We start from the raw sequence: 19,722 nt of genomic DNA on the forward strand, positions 1-19,722 counted from the left end.
TGTGTAGTGGGATAGCAAGACAGAGTACTTTTCTTACAAAGAAAAACATCCAAGCTCAGCTAAATTTTCCAAAACCTACATCCAGTCTGACAAAAGCATGTGGTGAATATATTATAGTTTGATGAGACCAAGGTTAAACTTTTTGGGCATAATTCTAAAAAGTATGTTTGGTGCAAAAACAATACTGCACATCACTAAAAAATATACCACACCTGGCATTATGCTTCTGGACTACATTTCTTTAGCTGAAACTTGGGTTTTAGTCAAGGTAGAACTGTGAACAGTTCCAAATAACAGTTTTGGCATGAAGCATTCATTCAAGGACCTGGACCTGTTTAAAATGCTGAAGATTAGAAGAATTTCATCTTTCAATACAACAGTGACCCAAAGCATACCTCCAAATCAACAAAAGAACAGCTTTACCAGAAGAAGGTCAAAGTTTTGGAATGTCCCCGCCAGAGCCTGGACCTGAATCCAATTGAAAATCTGTGTGGTGACCTGAAGATGTTTGTGCACAGGAGATGCCCTCTTAATCTGACACATATGGAGCACTATTGCAAGAAAGGGTGAGCAAAGATTCCAAAGGCAAGATATGCCATACTAATAGGTTCCTATCCTAAAAGAATGAACATTATCATAAAGTCAAAAGGTGGTTCAATAAAGTATTAGTTTAAGAGTGTGTATACTTACGCAACCATGTTTATTTTTCCCCTAAAATATTTCAGTTTTGTTTCAATTAAATGGTACATTTCATATATTAGAAATGGAAAAAGTCTGAAGAGATGAGTAGAATAGAATAGAATAGAATAGAATAGAATAGAATAGAATAGAATAGAATAGAATAGAATAGAATAGAATAGAATAGACAGAGTTGAAGGAAGCTCGGAGGTCTTCTAATCTGACTATAGTGTCTGGAAATACCATACCATTTCAGACAAATGCTTTTCCAATCTCTTCATGAAAACTTCCAGTGTTGTAGCATTTACAGCTACTGGAGGCAAGTTATTCCATTGATTAATTGTTCTGTCAGGAAATTTTTCCTTAGTTCTGGGTTGCTTCTCTTTGATTAATTTCCATCCATTGCTTCTTATCCTGCCCTCAGGTGCTTTGGAGAATAGCTTGATTCCCTCTTCTTTGTGGCAACCCCTGAGATATTGGAACACTACTATCATGTCACCCACAGTCCTTCTTTTCATTAAATTAAATTTCTTAGTCTATTTTTTATATCTCAAAAACCTAGCATTTTAAATTTTGTAAACATGACATTCTGCCATTTCTAGCACAAACATCCCAAATGCAACTTTAGCATCATTAATACTTAAATCCATTATATAGGTTCATCACTGTTTTATAAACTAGAAGAATGTAGTCTTCACCCTTTGTGGTCCAAATGTTACTTTATACCAAATCTTTAAAACTTTTTCTAAGCATAGATAATAACCATTTTCTCTCACGTTACAGAGAATATTAGTGCAGTTGTTGGCCAGCAAAAGATAAATTGTAGGATTTGCATCTATTCCACAATAAATGCTTTGACCTACAAACTATTCTGGATTTTTGTAGCATCCTAAATATCTGATGAAAATCAATTCAAATCTGAATGATTTCACACAAATCATTTACACAAATTAGTACCCTCAAGGTACTGTATATTGTACCATAATTCCATTATATTTATCCAGCTTGACTCTTAAAATATGCGGATTGAGAATTATAGAAATTTTAGTCCCAGTACTGCTGGAGGACATAAACATAAAGCTGAGGCAGATGTTCAAAAATAAAAGGAATAAAATAAAATTTTAAACACCAAAGGATAAGTCAATGAGCAATTGCCACCTTTAGCAATGTTGACCAAAACAGAACCAGGATTCTTTTTACAGAGTCCCTCCAAATCCTATGGCAACCACATGTAAGTTTACTATGATCAATTATATCAAATGTATTTGAATATCCAACAAAATCAATCCTCACCTTATGTCTAAGTCATGCATGAAAAATAGGATATTTTTCTGTTTTAAAGGAAAAATTGGATTCTGATTTTTTTCAGAAGATCCATCCAATATAGTCTGCAGCAGATATGTCCCTATCCCAAGATTTTTTTTTAAAAAGGATTATATATTGGCCCAATAATTTTAAGTGCATTGGGAGCTTTTAATGTTTTTTTTTTTTTTACATTTAGAATTTCTATCTTGGCTTTCTTCAGGGACAGTGGATCATGGGATCTTTACAAAAAAAAAGTATAATATCCATCAGTTTAATCAGCCTAATCTGAGAATATGTATATGCCAGGATGAGCATGCAGAAAATTTTGGCCCCTCAAGCAAGTTATCCATATATTCAGAAAATGGAAATCAAGAAGCATTTTAGAGAAGCTTCCTCAATATAGTTCCTTACAGAAATAACTGGCTTGCAAGATCCATTGATTCCCCTAGATGAAATGAGATTCACTTACTATTTCATCAGAAAGTTCATTAGAAATTAAAAATAAATATGTGTCAACAAATGGTAAACATTTATGTTAACAATAAAAGAAATGGAGTTGAAAATAAATTATGTAAAACAAAAACAAAACAGATTGCAAATAAATAAAAAAGTGGCTGACATATAATTTTTTATCAATTTTTAATTTTTATTCAAAACATAAAAATACATTTTAGAGCAGCTAAAAAAGAAAATATACAAAAAAGAATAAAAGGGAAAAAAATACAAAAACACAACTAAACAAGACTACACAAAAAATGAAAAAACAAAACAAAAAAGACATAAATTGTATCCCCTAACTGAATACTGATAAATATATTTCAAATATAATAACACCTCCCTCCCTTGTGAAGCAGGCATGCAATTTATACATTTCTTGAACAATGTTTACCCAACCCATTGCAGCCATCATAAATATGAACCATTGCCAAACAACTTTGATCCCAATGGAGATATTGCAATGGTTGTAAGTGTGGAAAATGGTCATAAGTCTTTTTTTCAGTGTCTTTGTAAACTTGAGTGGTCATTAAATGAACTGTTGTTAGTAGAGGACTACCTCTATTATGGAAACAAAGTTAACAGGTATAACTAGCAGCTAAATTTAACCCTCTGTTAACAGTCTATTTATTGTATTTCGCATGCAGAAAGTATGGCTTCTGGCCTACCATATGTCATTGTTTCTAGTCCATCCAGGATTAAGTATCCTTGACTGATTCTTAATTATGAGGATTTTCCTTAAGATATTAATTGGGATCTTTTCTAATACTTGGATTTTATTCCCAAAAATTTAAGTCTCCGCTCTGTATGTACAAAAAAATCTCCTGTAAATTGTAATATAATATCTCTTAACATTTGTTTTCCAATTGGGTATAATAAAACCATTCTCCAATCTCCTTTAATCTTAAAAAGTCAAGTTCATCACTGGTCAATTCTATCAACTTTGAGTCTTTAAATCCAAAGTTTTGTTGGAATCCTGCCACCAACTTGTATTTTTCAAGTCCAGTCTTTAAGCCAGCAACAAATTACATTCCAATCTGTCATATTGTAAATCTTGTTGTACTGCTGTTACTTGCATCTGGTTGCCATCTTTGAGTTGATTTAAAACTTTATCAAGCTTTTTATCTAAATTTTCAAGCTGTGAATTAAAAAGTTGAAAAGTATTCTGTTCTTCCAACTTTCTCAATAATATGTCTTGACAATATTGCTTGAATTTTGACTTTATTTTGATATACTCCAGGGAGGGAAACGATAATCCTTTTATGGCTTGTGGACTTCAAGTCCCAGAATTCCTGAACCAGCCATGGTGAATTAGCAGGTTTTAAGATTAATAAACAAAATATGATATTAACAAAATATATGAAACTAGAAGATCAAACAGAATTGATGGAAACATTTTTAAAGATTGAGAAATATTTAAAGATTGAGAAGTATGACAAAAATGAACTGTATGCAATTTCAAAGTATGTATAAATCATGAAATTAATTTTAAAAAGTCATGTTAAGATGGCAGAAACTATCACTGCCATTGTTGTAAAAAAAATTCTGGATAAAAATGAATGTTTTGCTTAGGATTATGATTTTGTTTCAAACAATAGCTGTCTTGACAATTGTTGCAACATTTAAAGAGTAGAGCAGTTTGCCGTTTGGTTTGAATGAAAGACTTGGAATTAGTATTTGAGTAGCTGCATATTTGCAATTCAACAAAGTCAAGATTAATGTGGATTTTAAAAATATAATGCTAGGCATACCATATGGACTAGATACAAACTAATTCCCAAAAATTGCGCCTGTACCTTTGTGACTCTCAACATAAAAATCATTTTATACAAATAAAATAATAGCTAAACACAAATGGCTAACTTAAGGTGAAATACTAGAATTTTGTCAAGGGGAACATAAAATAAAATTAAGAGAAGAACTGATAGCAGAAGGTTACAGTTATTGCAGAGATTTAATGTAGGCAATAGAGTTTTTGTTTGTTCAAGCTTGTTGCTTGAAAAAATTGATTGAATATATTATAAAATGGGCTAAAAATTGGTTATAATATAAATTTTTCCCCAGTCTGGTCATGTCTATCTCTAGAGGCTGGTGCTGATCTCCACTTCTTAGCTGAGGGAGCCAGCATTTTCCCGACATTTCTGTGCACATGTGGCCATCATGACTCTATGCCAAGATGCACAGAATATAATATAGAGTTGGATCAATGAGAAAATATGTGGGTGAATGGATTGAAGTATACACTATGTTAATAATGTAAGACAATTTTTATAAAATGATGTACCATTGGTACAATAAAGGGACTTCAAATTTATGTTGGAAAATGAACAAAAGGGGATATTTTATCGTGTGTAATGGACATGTAAAAAAGCTAGACATGTTTTGGTTCAAACACAAATATTGATTCAAAGGGTTTTAAAGATTAATATATACCTTAGATAAGATGTTTTTCTTTAGGGATTGATGGAGAAAGAGTTGGGAAAAATTATAGCACTTTGATAATTACAGTGAGATTATTGCATGCACAAATATGACAAAATTCAGCACTTCCCACAATGGAACAATAGTTTGTGAAGATAATGGAACTTGCTGGGATGGATAAATTGACAGTGGAATACAGAAAAGTCACTATCTACATTTATTTCTGTCTGAAAACCCCTTATAGTCTTTTTGTATGACATATAAAAATGAATTAATGATTTATGGTTTGATGATTGAACAGAATAATTAAAAAAACAATAGAGATGTAACCATAGAATAAGAGGTAAATTTGTAATTATAATGCTGGAAAGAAGATCAGAAGCTTCTTTGTATCTTTTTCTTTTCTATTTTTTCCTTCCCCCTTCTTTCTTCTGTTTTAGCTTTCTCTTTGATTTCTTTTATTTTTTAATTTGTATTTTATCTATCATTTAAAAAATCTTGTGTGTGTGTGTGCAAACACACACAGGGCCTTTCAGGATGCCTGAATAAATTTTAAACTTTAAACTGTGATTTTATATTCTATGTTAGAGAATACTTTGCTCATCAGAAGCCATCTGGGAAAGTTGTAAATTGTGATTCCATCTGCCCAGAACACTTGCAAGCATCATAAATGCATGCCAGTTGCCAATCACATGAAATCTGACATGTGACTTTGGGGATGCTGTAATCATTCTAACAGCCAGGACCATTCATAAATCATTATTTTTCAGTGCCACTATAATTTTGAATGGTCGATTATTGAATGGTCATAAGGTCATAATGAGAATTACTTGTGCTCAGGCAAAGTCAATCATAAATTGTATCAATTTATTAAATCAATATTTAAATACCAAAAAGCCTCATTATAATATCCAAGTAGATAAAAGTTTTGTTAATCTTTAGCTCTAGCTGTTTTCCTATTATATAGTCTGAAAAATTAGTTTTAAAACAATTTTAAAATACTTTTACACTTTTATTTAAACTAGGAGAGTTTAAATATACTTTCTGTTTTGCCTAAGATAACTATCAACAGTAGTACTGTGAGAAGTACATAAAAATGAATCAACAGACTGTTGATAATCTGATGCATAGGATGCTTTATTTGGGAAAATACTGCAGTATGGACCCCTTGACTCCAAAACCATGTTTAGGAAAGAAGGAGACACTCCCATTTGGTGAATACAGCTTATATAGGTTTATCAAATCACATGGTTACATAACACTTCCTGTTTCCCATATATGGACGTTATACAACATTTTCATAAGAAAGTTCCAACCTTCCATGGACAACTCCCAACATTCTCGTTATAGTCAGATTTCCTATTATTCAAATTCCAGAAGATTATATCTCTTAATGTGACATTTAATGTCAGAGCGCCCCAGCACATACCTCTAACTTATGCCAAGTACATAGTTTTGCAATCTTGTATTATTTCTAGCAGAAAACACATTACATAATGTTCTGAGCTTTAAAAGTTCAGACTGCGAACGCAAAATGGCTTCAGTTCAGCTCTTTATATTCTCAGGTGTAGCAACCAAATTTTCACCTATAACAAGTATTAATGTGCTAATTCATGACTGTCATTGAGAAAACTGGATTTTTACTTCTTCCTTTTTGGCACAATTAAAGTTGTGCCACAATAAGGACAAGAATAGGGGAGATTAAGCACCACTTTTTACAGGTCAGTTTTTTTCTACAGGATTACAGCAACAAGACAGGATTAATCCTATTGATTGTTTGAAATTCTAACCAAAAAATTATTAATCCAAAATATCTCTTCCACTGTGAAATTGGATTTGTCATTTAATATAGAACCATATAAACCATTCATGTGTTGATGAAAAAATGTCACAGAATAATAGAATTCAAGGATTTGAAAATTCCCTATCATTCATATTCCTCAAAGTCCAGACTCTAAATTCAGTGTGCTTACATTTGTTCCAATCCATCCTCACTTTTTGAGAATGAGTGCTGTTGAAATTATAAAGATCTAGAGATCAAATGATTTATTATAATGATAAATTTGGTAGTAATTTGTTCATTCCAGGATGGAAAGGGTAGGATTCATGATGAACCCTTTTATTTGTAGAATATATATTTAAAAATGATGAAGTAAACTAGTTAGAGATTGCTGATTATCATCTCATCTTACATGCAATTTTTGTATCATTCCTCACAATGAGGGGATTCAGACCCTATGAAAAACAATTATGTATATTTAATGGAATATAAGGTCATTTTATTTGTAAGTGTTGTAAGAAACTATGATATGCAAGATATTCTTATAACTAATGTTATGAAAATGAGGCTAGTATAGAACTTACTTTTTTACTTTAACTTTATATTAAAATACAGTAGATTAGTATTCATCAATATTTAATAGTCAATTATGAAGGGTCTAATAACTCAATAAAGCAGTAGTTTTAATTTCTAAATATTAAATAAAATTATTTCCTAGGCTTATTAAGGATCTAAGTCGTGTAGTGCTTTCATTGTATTCATCTTGAAGTTTATAGCTTTGTGGATAAAAGCAAGATAACATAATCCTTTAATATGTGAAAAACTGTCAAATGATTTTAACCATTCAAGTTATGTACTTTTTAATAAAGGATTAATCCATTCACTTTTCATAGTGTTATAAAATGCACAGGAGGCTGATACATTAATTAACTAACCTTCCCATTGTCTTATCTATACTGAAGAAATTGTAGAAGTCCTACTAATTTCAACAAATCAATATATCATACAAATATGGACTAGAATCTTTCTATGGTGATAATATGATCTATATGAGACTAATGTGCCTTTTGTTGAACATAATTCAGCCCATGAGTAGAGCACATATGACTGACCAAACTTTGGTATTGGCACATAGTCATCTCTTGAACCTGAATTTCCATTTAAGAATTGTTTATACTGAATATATAATGTCAAAGCAATGAAGTAGTTCACATTCAACTTATTATTTTGCTTTCTATATTTACTTTTATTTTAGAACAAGCTAGTTCTCACAATATTTACAATATGATTATAATGAATCATAAAATTATTATGACCTTCCTGACCACAAAAACGAAACATCTGATGTGAAAAAAATTCCAACTCTGAGTCAGTTTCTGATTCATCCATAAAACTGAAATTAAGCTTTCTAAAATCTGTTTTAAAATATAAGAAAGAGGCAAACAAATTTCCATGACATTAGCATTGTTAATGTTTTCTTATTTCTTTCTATTAGAGCTAAACTTTATAAAATATCTGTCATAGAAGGATGACTATTCATTGATCTTGGGCACATAGCAGAGGTGGTATTCAGCAGGTTCTGACCAGTTCTGGAGAACTGGTAGCAGAAATTTTGAGTAGTTCAGAGAACCAGCAAATACCACCTCTGATTGGAGATTTTACAGTATCCTTCCCCTGCCACGCCCACCAAGCCACACCCACAGAACCGGTAGTAAAAAAGTTTGAATTCGACCACTGGCACATAGCCAATTACAAATCACCTCTACAGCTAAAGGCAAATTTGGGAGGTTGTTGGCTGCAGCAAACTTTTGTGTTCTACTCTCAAGATGTTTACTATTCACTTACTTTACTATATACTTACTGGTTTTTTGTAGGCACACACCTAAACAAAGCACTAGGCTGCAATCTACCTCATATAATTTATTTTCTAAGAGTCAACAATGTATGTTTGTAGCTATAAGACAAAAGCACTGTATTGATTTATACTATATTCCTATTGGTTGATTATATTGCAAATTACCATAAGAGGAAGCTAGAGATCATAGCTTGCTCTCTCTGACATTCTGTCTCTCTGACATTCTGTTGTTCTCTGTTGTATTTATGCTGTGCTTATACTTTGATATCTTTGTTTACTGTAAATGACAAAGGCAACCAGTAAGAAGACTTTGTAATTGGATATTCCTTGGACCGTTTATTGGACTGTGCTATTTTTTAAAGTAAACTTTAACTCAATTTAGTGTATCTGTGTGTGGCTGGATAATTATTCATAAATATTATCATAAACGTTTTCCATGTGCATATTTATTTTATTTTTATTTATTTATTTATTTTTATTTGTCAATTGCTTACAAGATAATAGGTATAAGTATATACATAGTTATGAATACATGAAATGGGTACATATAAGAAAAATAAAAGAAACAATAAGAGAGGGATGGTAAGCACGTTGGTGCGCTTATGCATGCCCCCTACAGACCTCTTAGGAAAGGGGTGAGGTCAATAGTAGACAGTCTAAGGTTAAAGTTTTTGGGGTTTGGGGAAGAAACCACAGAGACAGGTAGAGTATTCCAGACATTGACCACTTTGTTGCTGAAGCCGTATTTCCTGCAATCAAGTTTGGTGCAGTTAACCTTGAGTTTGTATCTATTGTGTGCTCTTGTGTTGTTATGGTTGAAGCTGAAGTATTCATTGACAGGTAAGTCATTGCAATGTATGATTTTATATACCATACTTAGATCAGACTGAAGACGGTGTAATTCAAGGTTTTCTAGGTCTAGAATTTCAAGTCTGGTGGCACAAGGCAACAACCACTACTGGCAACAACCAGTAGAGGAGTGGAAAACCCTTCTTGTGAAATATTTCTGGACTTTCTCAACTGTGTTAATATCAGATATGTAATGTGGGTTCCAGACTGATGAGCTGTATTCGAGTATCAATCTAGCAAATGTTTTGTATGCTCTAGTTAGTAGTGTGATATTACTACCGTGTTTCTCACAAAATAAGGCCGGGCCTTATTTTTTTTTGACCCCCCAAAAAATGGCAAGGCCGTCTTTTCAGGGGTGACTTAATTCCCCCCCTTGTATCCTCGGGTGGGCGGGCAGCAACGGCTTGGATGTTGACCTCAATGTTGGTGGGGCACTTCGTATCGGGAGACCTTCCACCACCAGTGCTTTCCCTTCTCACGTGCTATCACGGCATTTAGAGCAACGCTGCGGCATTTTGCGCAGCCACGTGCAGCCAGCCAGGGCTCCTCCCCGCAACCGGAGCCCGGTGGAGACACTCAGCTTCAGGAGCTCCTGTCACCGCCTTCCCTTTGCCTTCAAAGGCAAAGCCAATTCTTTAAAAACAACGCCCAACCCCACGTGGGGAGGCAAATCTCCGGGCTGCAGCGCAGGATTGGCCCACCCCAGGAGAAGTACTAGCTGCCACCCCTGCATGGTGCCGGGCAGAGTGCGAAGAACTTCGCCTGGGGTGCCCAGCGCAGCTGACAGGCGGGCCCTCCTGCCCGGTGGCGGAGCTCTCACCAAGGCAGTGAGCGCCTCCCCGCCGGACCCTCCGCTCATCCAGCCAGGGCTGCGCCAGAGCCGTGCAGGCTGGGCAGAGCCGGGAAAGCGAGCCATGGGTACACGCCCTCCTGCCAAGCAAAAGAGCTGGGCCAACCCGAGCTTGGCTTCCTTCCCAAGTCCCTCCATCCCAAACCCGAAGGGGCCACCGGGAGAGGCTGCCCAAGGCAGTGATAGCGCCCACCCCTCCACGGACAGGGAGGCGAGGTGACGGCAGCACTGCTTCCCTGGATGGTGGGTCCGGCGGAAAGAGCCCGAAGCTGCCCGTCCTTTCCACCCCTTGCCCAGCCTGTCCCCACACATCTCCAAATGCGCCAGCAGCTCCAAACACTGCAGTGGCATGGGCATCGGGCAGAGGTTCTGACTCGGCGGGACTCAGCTCGGAGGAGGACACGGCCCAGGCTGTCGCCTTGCCTCCCTGTCCATGGGTGGGCGCTATCACTGCCTTGGGTAGCATCTCCTGGTGGCCCTTTTGGGTTCAGGATGGAGGGACTTGGAAGGAAGCCAAGCTCGGGTTGACCTAGCTCTTTCGCTTGGCAGGCGGGCGCGCACCCACGGCTCACTTTCCCGGCTCTGCCCAGCCCGCACGGTTCTGGCGCGGCCCTGGCGGGATGAGCGGAGGGCCTGGTGGGGAGGCGCTCACTGCCTTGGCAAGAGCTCTGCAGCCGGGCAGGAAGACCTGCCTGTCAGCTGCGCTGGGCGCTCCAGGCAAAGCTCTTCATGCTCTTCTCGGCACCAGGCAGGGATGGTGGCTGGGCACTTCTCCCGGGGTGGGCCGATCCTGCGCTGTGTCCCTGGGAGATTCACCTCCCACGTTGGGCTTGGCCCTCTGGGCAGGGGAGGCTTTGTCGCACCGGTAGTAGGGCGGTGCTTTTAAAAGAATTGGCTTTGCCTTTGAAGGCGAAGGGAAGGCGGTGACAGGAGCGCCTGAAGCTGAGTGTCTCCGCAGGGCTCCGGTTGCAGGGAGGAGCCCTGGCTGGCTGTGCGTGGCTGCGCCAAATGCCACAGTGTTGCTCTAAATGCTGCGGCAGCATGGGGAGAAGGGAAAGCAACGGTGGCAGAAGGTCTCCTGATATGAAGTGCCCCACCAATGCCAAAGTCAACGCAGGCAGCACCATATCCGGGTATGCAACAAAAGTACTTCCTAACGGCAAGCCCCCCGCCATTCCCCCATTTCGCATGTTTAATATAGGCCTTAATTTGGGGGGAGGGGCTTAATTTGATTTTATGCCGATAAAACATGCTGGGACTTCCTATTCGGGGAGGCCATATTGTTGGAGAAACACAGTAGAGAAAAAGCTACATAGGATTAGGTTAACAACTCTTAATGCCTTTTGGGCTATGTAGTTACAGTGGGCTCTAGCATTTAGATCATTAGAGATGAGTATTCCAAGGTCCTTTACAGAGTTTGGATCATCAACAAGGTCTTGACTTGTATTTTATTTTCTAATTTTTTTTGCCAATATGTAAGACAGAGCATTGATCTGTTGAGATTTGAAGTTGCCATTTGTTTGACCATTCTGATACATAGTCAAGATCTTTTTGAAGGGTAGCAGTATTGTCTGTGGTATTGAACAGCTTTATATCATCAGCGAAGAGAACGCAGTTGCTCTTAATGTGACCACAGAGGTCATTTATGTAGAGTATGAAGAGAGTTGGTCCTAGAATACTGCCTTGGGGGAAACCACTATTGATAGGTACAGAATTTGGTAGGACACTCCCAATTTTGACCATTAGTTGTCTGTTTGACAGGAATGCTTCTATCCAGTTATGCAGGTGTCCAGAAATACCATAAGATTTTAGTTTTAGGAGTAGTTTGTCGTGTACCACTGAATCAAAGGCTATGTAGTCTATGTAGATTGCGTCTATTGCTTTGCCCTGATCGAGTTGTGTAGTCCATATGTTTTTGCAGTTTAAGAGTTGCAGATTACAGGATAGTTTTTTTCTGAAACCAAATTGTTTATTAGAGATAGGTTGTTTGTCTTTAAGTGGAGGATAATGGATTGGTTAATAATTGATTCCGTGACTTTACAGGTGACGCAGCATAAAGAGATTGGTCTGTAATTTTCAACTAGGCTGGGGTGTCCATTTTTGAAGATGGGGATGACCATGGCTTGTGACCATAGGTTAGGCAAGGAGCTGGTCCTGAAAGATTTTTCAAAGATTACGCTTAGAGGTTCAGCTATGGCAGTGGATAGCTTTTTTAAGAAGTAGGCACATATTCCATCCAGTCCAATAGATAGAGATGGTTTTAGATTGCGTAGTGCTTTTTCAACATTGTCTTCTGTAAAATCGATATGTATTAGATCATTGTAGTTTTCTGTGGTTCGGCTAGGAAATACTGGGCATGATCCATTACTGTTTACAAATACTGAGCCAAAGAATGTGTTAAAGATGTTGGCTTTAATAGTGTCGTCGTTGCAGTCTTTACCATTAGGTTCCTCAGAGGTGGGATGGACCTTGAGTCTTTTAGTTTGTTGTTTACAAAATTGTAAAAAGCGCAGGTGGAATTGGTGCATAGAAGGTTTTCCTCTTGTTTAATGTGATAATTGGTGCATTCGGTCTTTATCTGGTGGCATAAATTTTTGTATCGGCTTTTGAAGTTGGCAACGTGACCAGATTTGTTTTTCTGCCAGAGTGATCTCTTTTTGAATTGAAGTTTCCTTATTGTTATGGGTAATCTGTTTTTTTTTTGGGGGGAGAGATGTTATTGGTACATATAGTTTGATGACTCTTTTGACTTCAAGTAAAAATATGTTGTAATGGTCTTCAACAGTATTGCATCCAGTGAACAGAGATTCCCAATCAAGGGATGAGTGATCGTTGTCTATAAGATCATAGTTGCCTTTTTTGAAGTTATAATTGTGGATTACATCATTGTGATGATTTTTGTGTGGGCATATGTTGAGACAAAAGTCAATCATATTGTGGTCACTGTTGGAAAAGGGTTCTTTAGTTTGTATTCCATAAATTAAATTCAAACTATTGCAGAAGATGAGATTGAGGCAATTGTTAAGTCTAGTATTGTTGGTTACTAGTTGTTCCAGTCCCAGATTTGTTACAGCATGGTAGAAGGTTGCATGTATGAGTTCAGTTGTACATTTGTTTAGGGTCCAGTTAATATGAGGTAGATTGAAGTCACCAAGAAAGATAAAAGCAGGTGGGCAGGATGTTGCCCATGTTAGTAGTGAATTTAGCTTTTTTACATGTCCGATGTCATAATCAGGTGCTCTGTAACATAGTAAGAATTGAAATGTGATATTTAAGGATAGTTCACAGATGATGGTCTCACGAAGAGCAAGCTCCTGGGTAACTTGGATTTTTTTGAGATGTAAGGACTTTTTATAGAAGATAGCAACACCACCTCCTCTACGGATTTCACGATCTGATCAGCAAACATGATAGTCTCTTACTGTGGTAATGGTGTCAGGGAGAGATGCGTTGAGCCATGTTTCACAGACAAATATGATGTCAAATTTAGCCATATTTAGTAAGAGGAGAAATTCAGGTATTTTATTCACAAGGCTTCTTGCATTGAGTAGCTTGCATTTAAGGCCAGCTGTAGTTGGAATTGAGGTAGTTAGTGGCGTGTGTGCCTAGTCTTGGGTGATGGTGGATTGGTTGGAGTAGGGTTGTGGTTGAAGGTTAAAGCTGAGTTGCGGGTTGTGTCACTTTTGATACAGTCAGCACGGTAGTCAATGTACAGATCCTTCCCTCCATTGTCTAGATATTTTTTGAGTTCTGTGCAGAGTACACGGGAGCGGGCACGTTGCTGTGTGGTTAGGTCAGGGCGAGAACAGAGGTTCTTATGGTTGGTGTTGCTTTTGGCAAGTGAATTTATAGTATAAATGAATTTACGTTTGCTTGATTCATTTTTGCAAATGACCCTGCAGAAGCGTGGGGCCACAGAGCCATCTCTTTTTTTGAGCTCTCGGCCAATGCGGGAAATTGTAAGCCCGGAAATACAAAAAAGCTAGGAAGATAGAACGGCATCATTGGCTGATCAACCCCCAGGGATTCGCAAAATCCCAATCCACTACCGTGATCTGGTTCAAGTCTTCAGTGAGGAAGAATGCAATGTGCTACCCCCCACATCGCAACAGTGACTGTGCCATAGAGTTTATAGAGGGGGCAAAATTACCAAAACCAAAAATGTACTCCCTGACTCCTAAGGAAATGAAGGAGCTAGAAAACAATATAGACCCAAACCTAGCCAGAGGCTTCATCCAACCTGCAAAATTCAGAGTGGATGCCCCTGTACTATTTAAAGAAAAAAAAAGATGGGGGGTTTCGTCTTTGTATTGATTTCAAGGGGCTAAATTGCGTGAGTATTCACAACACATACCCCCTACCGCTCATGAAAGACATGTTAGGACACTTAGCAAAAGGGAAAGTGTTTACCAAACTAGATATCCGAGAAGCAAGAAGCGTATTACCAAATCCACATCAAGGAAGGAAGTGGAAGATTGCTTTCAACACCCCCTTAGGCAGTTTTCAGTTCAGAGTAATGCCAAGGAGCCCCAGAGATCTTCATGCAGCTCATAAGTCTTACATCAATATTTGTATAAAGGGTTCCTGGACTACTTGGGTGACATTCTTATTTACAATGAAACTCTAGAAGAACAAATCAAGTTAGTGAGAAAAGTATTAAAAAGACTGTTAAATGCAAAACTGTATGTCAAGCTATCCAAGTCTTTGGATTATCTTGGCTACCGCATTTCAACTCGGGATAGAAATGGATCCAACCAAAGTGAAAGCTGTCTTGGATTGGCAACCCCCAAAGAATTGCAAACAGCTGCAAAGCTTCCTGGGATTTGCAAACTTCTACCGGCAATTTATCCCCTCATTTGCAGAAATTTCATTACCAATAACAGAATTATTGAAAACCAGGAGTGGGGGGGGCAACCAAGGCAAAACCTGGACAGCCCCTTAAATGGATTCTAAAATGCCAAAAAGCTTTTGAATTGTTAAAAAGCCATTTCACACAGGAACCCATTCTAAAACAGCCTGACCCAGCTTTGCCTTTTATAGTGCAAGCAGATACTAGTGACGAAGCAGTGGCAGCAGTTCTACTCCAGAAAAATGATAATGGAGATCTGCAACCCTGCGCATATATGTCCAAAAAACTCACAGACACTGAAAGAAGGTGGGCTGTATGGGAAAAAGAAGCTTATGCAGTTCATTGGGCTTGGAGACAATTTTTAGAGGGCAGTGACATTCCGTTTGAAGTGTGGACAGACCATAAAAACTTAGAAGCTCTAAAAACACCCAGGAAAATCTCTCCTAAACAAGTTAGATGGGTTCAATACTTCAAAATGTTCAAATTCCAATTGAAGTACCTCGCGGGGAGGGGAATCTAGTAGCAGACTCATTGTCTAGGAAGCCCCAATTTGACAGTAAGCGAGAAGTATTTCACCCAATCATTCCACTATCCTCTCAAGAGACAGTTCAAATAATCACATGGGCACAAGCCCAAACCCAAAAAAATCAAAAACAAATCAGAAATGGCCAAGAAGTTGCAAAATGAATTAGCAACAGATACTGAGTATCAAGAACATAAGGATTCATTAACTATGCAGGAGAGGATAGCATGGAAGAGTTCTAAATTATATGTCCCAAAAACTTTACGTCTTCATGCACTTCAGAAAAGTCATGACTCAAAACAAGCAGGACATTTTGGATATTTAAAAATCCTACACATGGTCAGACGCCAGTTTTGGTGGCCAAAAATGAAGCAAGACATTGAGGATTATGTAAAGAGTTGTGCCACTTGTGCCACAAGGAAAACCAGACCAGGAAAACCTCCAGGATTATTACAATCTGTAGCAGAGCCATCCTGGCCCTGGGAGGAGATAGGGATGGATTTTATAGTAGATTTACCTGACAGTGGGGGGCACACAGTAATTTGGACTGTAGTGGATTTATTTTCCAAACAAGCTCATTTTATTCCATTGCAAAGGTCTACCATCAGTCAGGAAATTATCCAAAATGTTTGTGAATCATAGATATAGATTACATGGAGTGCCTTGCAGAATCATTTCAGATAGAGTGGTTCAGTTTACTGCAAAATTCTGGAGGGAATTCATACAAGCAATTGGATCCTCTCAAGGTCTGAGTTCAGGTTTCTACGCACAGACCAATGGACTAACTGAGAAAACTAACCAAATTATTGGACAATATTTGAGATGTTATGTAAATTAGCAATAAACCAACTGGGCTGATTTGCTGCCATTTGCAGAGGTTGTTTATAATAATGCTGTACATAGTAGTACTGGGTTAACACCTTTCCAAAATCAATACTGGGATAGAGTTTGTTCCCATGCCTGAATTGCCAAGGGATGCCCCCCACCATCCATGTCAGTAACTGAGTGGATGGATGCAATTAAAGATTCTTGGGAAAACACAAAAAAAGCTTTGAATAAGGCAGCACAAATCCAAAAAATACAAGCTGGCAAACACTGTTCCCAGCAGCCACAATTTAAAGTGGGGGATAAAGTTTATTTGTCAACTAAATATTTAAAGTTGCATTTACCTTCTAGAAAATTAAGTCCAAAATTTATAGGGCCTTTTCAGATAATTAAAGTAATAAACCCAGTAAACTTTGGGTTTTCACAAAACATAATACAAATAAAATATCTTTTTTTGAGAATAGCATTATCCCGAGTTGTCACTTTTCCATACAGACACAAACTCAATTTCATATTCATCTTTGTATTCTATTCCATATCTTATTACTATTTTAGCATTTTCTCAGTGATTTTTCCCTTCCCTTAGTTTTCTCAACCTTGTTTTTAATTATCTCATTCCTTTCTAAGTTCAATTACTTCTCTTTTTCTAAGTTTCAATATCTTTGTAATCATTATGTTTATACTTTTGTCTGTCCTGTTTCAATTTCATATTTTCTTTTCTCATGAAACAAGTTTTCTCCTTTTGTTACTGATTGGAGTATGACACCTTTGTATCTTTTAATTTTTGTCCATTCAGATCTTATTTAAAATTTAATTTATGCTTTTACAGTTATAACATTCAATATCTAACCTCTATTTTATAACACATAACTTTTGCCAATTGAATTCTGCATGGTACATTCTTAAAATACACACTAAGTTCTTAAAGATAAAATACTATATATATATATATATATATATATATATATATATATATATATATATATATATATATATATATATATATATATATATATATATGTGTGTGTGTGTGTGTGTGTGTGTGTGTGTGTGTGTGTGTGTTTTCTGAGGTTCTCGCGGGTATTTGTATGTGGATCTTTGGTTATTCAGGTTTTCTCTTGCGTAAGATTGGAAGTATCTAGCAACGTTTCGATGAAGTCTCATTCATCATCTTCAGGCTTCTGTCTTCAGCTCTGTGCTTCTCAGAGTGATGTGAGCTTGCAGCTGCTTCTTCCTTTTAACTGCTAGTGGGGTGTGACTTGATTGGGTGGGGGCTTGGCTGTGTTCTGATTGGGTGGGGGTGTTCTCATTGGTTGGGGGTTTGGCTGTGTTCTGATTGGTTGGGGGTTGGCCATGTTCTGATTGGCTGGAGGTGTGTTCTGTTCAGGTGGGGGCTTGGTTGTGCTCAGGTTGGTCTTAGTTACTGGGGGATTTGAGCTGGTGAGCTGTGATCTTGCTGTTTGGCTTCGAGTTCGTGGTCGTGCTGCATCTTCATGGTGGGGGTCAGTTCGCTTCATGTATGGCTCAGAGGGGTTTGAAGTGGGTAGTGATGCAGCTGCAGTGCGGCTTCTGGTCTGTGGTCGTGTCTCATCTTCTGTGTGGGTGTGAGTCTGCTTTTTACGTGGAAGTGTGGTGGTGGCATCTCGTGTGGCCCTTGTGGGTGTGGGTCTGGTATCATTCATCCTGTTAGGTACTCGTCTGTTCATGAGGGCGGGTTTCCAAATGGCTGGTAAGCGGGAGGTGTCATCTCTTTTATTCATGCTGTGTGGGCGTTTTTCTATCTCTATGGCTTCTCTGATTATTCTGTTGTTGAAGTGTTCGGTTTTGGCGATAGTTCTGGTATTTTTAAAGTCAATCTCATGTCCTGTGGCTTTGAGGTGTTGGACCAGGGAAGAGGTCGGTTCTTCTTTTTTGATTGAGTTCTTATGTTCTTCAACGCGTGCACTTATTCTTCTGTTAGTTTGTCCAATGTATGTGGTGGGGCAGGCGGTGCAAGGGATTTCGTATACTCCTTGGCTTTCTAACTTGATTTTGTCTTTAGGGTTTCTTAGGATGGTGGATATTTTTCTGTTTGTGCAGAATGCTGTTTTTAATGTTGTGTTTTTTGGAGGATCTTGCTGATTTTGTCTGTAGTGCCTTTTATATATGGGAGGAGGGCTTTGCCGTTCTTCTTGTTCTCTGTCTTGGATTTTGGTTGGGGTTTCTTTTTGGATTAGGTGGGTAATCTTCTTTCTTTGGAATCCATTGGCTGTTAGTACGTTGGTGAGAGTGTTTAGTTCGGTTTTTTAGGTGTTGTTCATCAGCTAAGCATTTTGTTCTGGAGATGAGTGTCTCAGCTACGGAATTGATCTGTGCTGGGTGGTGGTGTGAGAGTGCATGTAGATAGCGGTTTGTATGTGTTTTCTTCTGGTAGATGGTGTGTCCTAGGGAGCCATTGGGTTTTTTGTATACCAAGACATCTAGGAAGGGAAGTTGATTGTTAGCTTCTGTTTCCATGGTGAATTGTATTTTGGGGTGTAGGCTGTTGAGGTGTGTGAGGAAGTTGTTCAGTTTTTCTTTCCCGTGTGGCCAGATTATGAAGGTGTCATCTACGTATCTGAGCCAGAGTTTGGGTTTGTGATCATATTTTTCTAGAGCTTGTGTTTCAAAGTGTTCCATGTAGAGGTTTGCGATGACAGGTGAGAGGGGTGATCCCATGGGTGCTCCTTCTATTTGTTTGTATTTCATTTTATACTTCACCTACAACGGACAAAAATACAACCAAAAATACCCCCAACCAATGAGAACACCCCCCCACCCAATCAGAACACAGCCAAGCCCCCACCCAATCAAGTCACACCCCACTAGCAGTTAAAAGGAAGAAGCAGCTGCAAGCTCACATCACTCTGAGAAGCACAGAGCTGAAGACAGAAGCCTGAAGATGATGAATGAGACTTCATCGAAACGTTGCCTAGATACTTCCAATCTTACGCGGGAGAAAACCCGAATAACCAAAGATCCACATACAAATACCGAGAACCTCAGAAAACACACACACACACACACACACACACACACACACACACACATATATATATATATATATATATATATATATATATATATATATATATATATATATATATATATATATACATACATACAATAATACATAAAATACTCATTCTATTCCAATTTGGCTCAACCATTAATGTTAGTTACAATCTTCCATTAATATTAATTAACATCTTTAACATTTCTTTTCAATTAAATATCATACTTCCTTAGGTACACTTGTAATATTTCCATTTTT

The sequence above is a fragment of the Notechis scutatus genome, chromosome Z (assembly GCF_049901735.1).
Source record: "Notechis scutatus isolate UNSWTSFEM ecotype Mainland chromosome Z, rNotScu1.2, whole genome shotgun sequence".
NCBI lineage: Eukaryota > Metazoa > Chordata > Lepidosauria > Squamata > Elapidae > Notechis > Notechis scutatus.